This window comes from Salvelinus sp. IW2-2015, unplaced genomic scaffold, assembly GCF_002910315.2.
Source record: "Salvelinus sp. IW2-2015 unplaced genomic scaffold, ASM291031v2 Un_scaffold1800, whole genome shotgun sequence".
In the NCBI taxonomy this organism is placed as follows: domain Eukaryota; kingdom Metazoa; phylum Chordata; class Actinopteri; order Salmoniformes; family Salmonidae; genus Salvelinus; species Salvelinus sp. IW2-2015.
The window spans coordinates 363937-368783 of NW_019943173.1; the positions used below are offsets into that span (position 1 = coordinate 363937).

The window sequence follows — 4847 nt, forward strand, 5'->3', positions numbered from 1 at the left end:
ACCCATGCTTTGCAATTAGGTGTGTGCGTTCCTACCCCCCCCACCCCACCATGTTGAATAGTGTGTCGTTCCTACCTGGTGTTAGCAGCCAATTCCACAGACCTCTCAGCAGACACGCCCATCGCTGGGTAGAACACAGTGCATGTTGGGGGATAGCGCCGAACATAGCAATGTCCCTCCAACGCCATCTGGGAGGGGCCATCCTCACCTGGGGCCATAGGAAGGAGGTGTGATTGTCGAGGAAGGCGGAAGTGGAGAGTGGATTGTCGACGGATAAGGGAAGCCGTAGAGTTTCTCCGTGATCTCTGGTACGAAGGAGAAACTAGGAGAGAGTGAGATGCCAGTGTACAATTAGAGGCTCATGAGATGAGGAAAAGGCGGTGATACAAGGATTCGAGGACTTACTTGAGGTACTGATCTACGAGTGAGTCGTATTCAGTATCCAACGAAGCAAGTATTTGTCTTAGACACAGTATATGCAAACGTGCGATCGAGTTAGACCGGGACTCTCGGCGGAGCCACTACAGTGAATTTAGACTCTGAGACGAGACGGCCATACGCGAAAGTGGTCAGATAGGGACCGCTGGCGCACAAGGATAAGGTCAGACGTACTAGGTCTCAGATTAGCCGAAAATCCTTGACACCTATATCCGAGCTCCGCGAGTCATACATCGATGGCCAATACTAGACTCTATCGCACTCAGCTCACTCTTATAAATAACAACATACTATTAATTAGGAACCTCCAATGTAGTCATTCACTGACCTCAAGGCGATCTAGTAACAGTCACACAATCTGATAACCACACAGTATACTAACGGAATGATTTATAAGATTATATGAGGTAGAGTAGTGGTTTCAGGGAAACAATGTGTTGTGAAATGTTATATTTTAACTAGTATATAACTCCTTAATGTTGCTAGGACCACAGGAAGAGTAGCTGCTGCCTTGGCAGGAACTAAATGGGGATCCATAATAAACCCCAGGAAGAGTAGCTGCTGCCTTGGCAGGAACTAACGGGGTCCCTAATAAACCCCAGGAAGAGTAGCTGCTGCCTTGCAGGAACTAATGGGATCCATAATAAACCCCAGGAAGAGTAGTGCTGCCTTGGCAGGAACTAAAATGGGTAGAATATACCCCATCATACATACAAAATGTATGTATACTCCAGTAGCTAGTTGCTATTGGACCATAGACATGCATATTTAGTAGTATTTTCTATTGGGGCTGTGAAAGCATATTTAGTAGTATTTCTATTGAGGGCTGTGAAGCATATTAGTAGTATTTCTATGAGGGCTGTGAAGGCATATTTAGTAGTATTTCTATTGAGGCTGTGAAGGCATATTTAGTAGTATTTCTATTGAGGGCTGTGAAGGCATATTTAGTAGTATTTCTATTGGGCTGTGAAGGCATATTTAGTAGTATTTCTATTGAGGGACCGGGTCTGTGAAGGCATATTTAGTAGTATTTTATATGAGGGCACCGGGTCTGTGAAGGCATTAACCCTCCAATGTGGAGACCATACCTACTAGACACAAGAGAAAACAGAATGATGATAATTACAGTACTGTGCCAAATAGCACCCATGTTCCCTTAATAGTGCACTACTTTTAACCAGAGCCGTAAGGGTCCTAGAGTGCCATTTTGGGACATAGCCAGGACAGTGGCCGTCTAACACCTCAAACATTCTGACAGCTGGACCAATCAGGACAGGATTCTGACAGCTGGACCAATCAGGACAGGATTCTTGAAAAGCTGGACCAATCAGCACAGCATTCAGAAAGCTGGCCCAATCCAGGACAGCACTCAGAAAGCTGACCAATCAGGACAGCATATCAGAAAGCTGGACCCAATCAGGACAGTATTCTGCAAAGCTGGACCAATACCAGGACAGTATATCTGCAACTCTCCCTGTATCCTACTAGAATGAAATTCCCCCCCCTACAACTCTCCCTGTATCCTACTAGAATGAAATCCCCCCCCTACAACTCTCCCTGTATCCTACTAGAATGAAATCCCCCCCCCATAACCCTCTCCTGTATCCTACTAGAATGAAATCTCCCCCCAACTCTCCCTGTATCCTACTAGAATGAAATCCCCCCCCCTACAACTCTCCCTCGTATCCTACTAGAATGAAATCCCCCCCTACAACTCTCCCTGTATCCTACTAGAATGAGAGGAAGATCATGGATTTGAGGTTAGGAGTGACGTCAGAGAATCTACCCTGGCAGCGACAGGTTACAGCGTGGTAGAGATTAGGGTGAGGTCTAGGAGCAGAGACTCAGATTAACCTGAACCAACAGAGCCCTGACCAGAACAGGAGTTAGGATTACACAGCTAGTCACCGCATAGAACAGAACAGGAGTTAGGATTACACAGCTAGTCACCGCATAGAACAGAACAGGAGTTAGGATTACACAGCTAGTCACCGCATAGAACAGAATAGTTATGATTTATGATGAACATTTTCTGGACAGGAACACCTCCGCTGTCCGTCAAAGTATGACTCCCACTGAGAAATCACTGGAAATTACCGAAAAAAAATCAACGTGCCAGTTTGGCTGCGCCCTTAATCTGCCAGCTAGTTAGAGGTTGATACAGGACCAGTCTCATCCCTCCTACATCCATCTCACCCTCAGTCTCGTCCCTCCTACATCCATCTCACCCAGTCTCGTCCCATCTACATCCATCTCACCCCCAGTCTCGTCCCTCCATCTCACCATGTTCTGTTCAGCGATGAAGCACTCGATGAAGCGTTCGGGGAAGGCCTTGTGGAACATCTCAGAGAAGGTAGAGTTCTTCATGTCAGCGTCCAGAGCGACCACCCTCTGACTGGACTGACCCAGTTTAGCCAAGGCCACGCCATACGCCTTACGAGTAGCCACCTAGGAGGAGAGAGAGGAGAGGGGTTAACCGTTTAGCCAGGGCCACGCCATACGCCTTACGAGTGGCCACCTAGGAGGGAGAGGAGAGGGGTTAACCGTTTAGCCAGGGCCACGCCATACGCCGTAACGAGTAGCCACCTAGGAGGGAGAGAGGGGTTAACCGTTTAGCCAGGCCACGCCATACGCCTTACGAGTAGCCACCTAGGGGGAGAGAGAGGTTAACCGTTTAGCCAGGGCCACGCCATACGCCTTACGAGTGCCACCTAGGAGAGAGAGGGTTAACCGTTTAGCCAGGGCCACGCCATACGCCTTACGAGTAGCCACCTAGGGGGAGAGAGAGGGGTTAACCGTTTAGCCAGGGCCACGCCATACGCCTTACGAGTAGCCACCTAGGAGGAGAGAGAGGGGTTAACCGTTTAGCCAGGGCCACGCCATACGCCTTACGAGTGCCACCTAGGAGGAGAGAGGGTTAACCGTTTAGCCAGGGCCCACGCCATACGCCTTACGAGTAGCCACCAGAGGGAAGAGAGAGAGGGTTAACCGTTTAGCCAGGGCCACGCCATACGCCTTACGAGTAGCCACCTAGGAGGAGAGAGAGTTAACCGTTTAGCCAGGGCCCGCCATACGCCCTTACGAGTAGCCACCTAGGAGGAGAGAGGTTAACTGTTTAGCCAGGGCCGCGCCATACGCCTTACGAGTGGCCACCTAGGAGGAGAGAGAGGAGACGGGTTAACCGTGTATCCCCCTCTCTGCGGGGGAGCGGGTGTTCACCTTATCCCCAATCTTGTAGTTGGGCGGGGAGGGCAGGCTGATAGGTGAGAGGTCTGCGGGGGCGGTATCTTCTTTAGGTAGCTCGGGGCAGATGGTCTTGTTGGGGTTCTGAATCTGAGCCMRCAAGTCTTTAATCGCCTCCTCTGCCCGGTCCTTAGGCATGGGCTTACCATGCCAGTTCTCCATATCCTCAATGCCTGGAGAAAAGGAAAAATCGACAGATTTAGTCATTAATTTCATTATCAGTCACTCACAGAATAAAAGGTGTAGACTTTACCGGGAAATGCTTTCTTACAAGCCCTTAACCAACAATGCAGAGTTTAAATAAAACAAAGGAAAAATGGTAACAAAAGGTCGTGCGTCCTCCGAAACACAACCAAGCCGCACGGCTTCTTGACACAATGACCCCTTAACCTGGAAACCAGGCGCATCAATGTGTCGGAGGAAACACCGTTACACCTGGCGACCGTGTCAGCGTGCACCCGGCCAGCCACAGGAGTCGCTAGAGCGCGATGGGACAAGGAAATCTCAGCCTGCCAAACCCTCCCCCTAACACGGACGATGCTGGGCCCATTGTGCGCCGCCTCATGGGTCTCCCAGTCACAGCCAGCTGTGACACAGCCTGGGATCGAACCCGGGTCTGTTGTCACGCCTGTCCCATACCTTTCCCCCCCCAGCCTCTCCCCATACCTTTGAGTCCTCTCCCCTTGAAGGTCTTGGCCAGGATCATGGTGGGTTTCCCCTTCACCTGCTGGGCCTGCCACAGAGCTTTACACAGCTCCTCGACATCATGACCATCCACCACATACGTGTTCCACCTACACAGTTAAACAAATTAGAGACAGGGCAGTATGGAAGACTGACAGTATGAGAGGAGAGGAGCGAAGGACGAGAGGGAGAGGGGGTACTGACCCGAACACAGGGCAGTATGGAAGACTGACAGTATGAGAGGAGAGGAGCGAAGGACGAGAGAGAGAGGGGGTACTGACCCGAAGGCTTCGCAGCGTTTACGGTACACGTCCATGTTGTGTTTGAGAGGAGCAGCTTCACTCTGTCCCAGACGGTTAGCGTCGATAATAGCCACCAGGTTATCCAGGTTGTAGTGGGAACCAAACGCCATGGCCTCCCAGACAGCCCCCTCCGAACACTCCCCATCACCCAGCATGCAGTACACACGGTAACTAGGGACA

At 50.5% G+C, this 4847-nt stretch overlaps 1 pseudogene; it reads right to left on the bottom strand.

The window, feature by feature from the left end:
* The window catches only part of LOC112072015 (transketolase-like), a 31003-nt pseudogene that overhangs the window by 11683 nt on the left and 14473 nt on the right, over positions 1-4847 (bottom strand).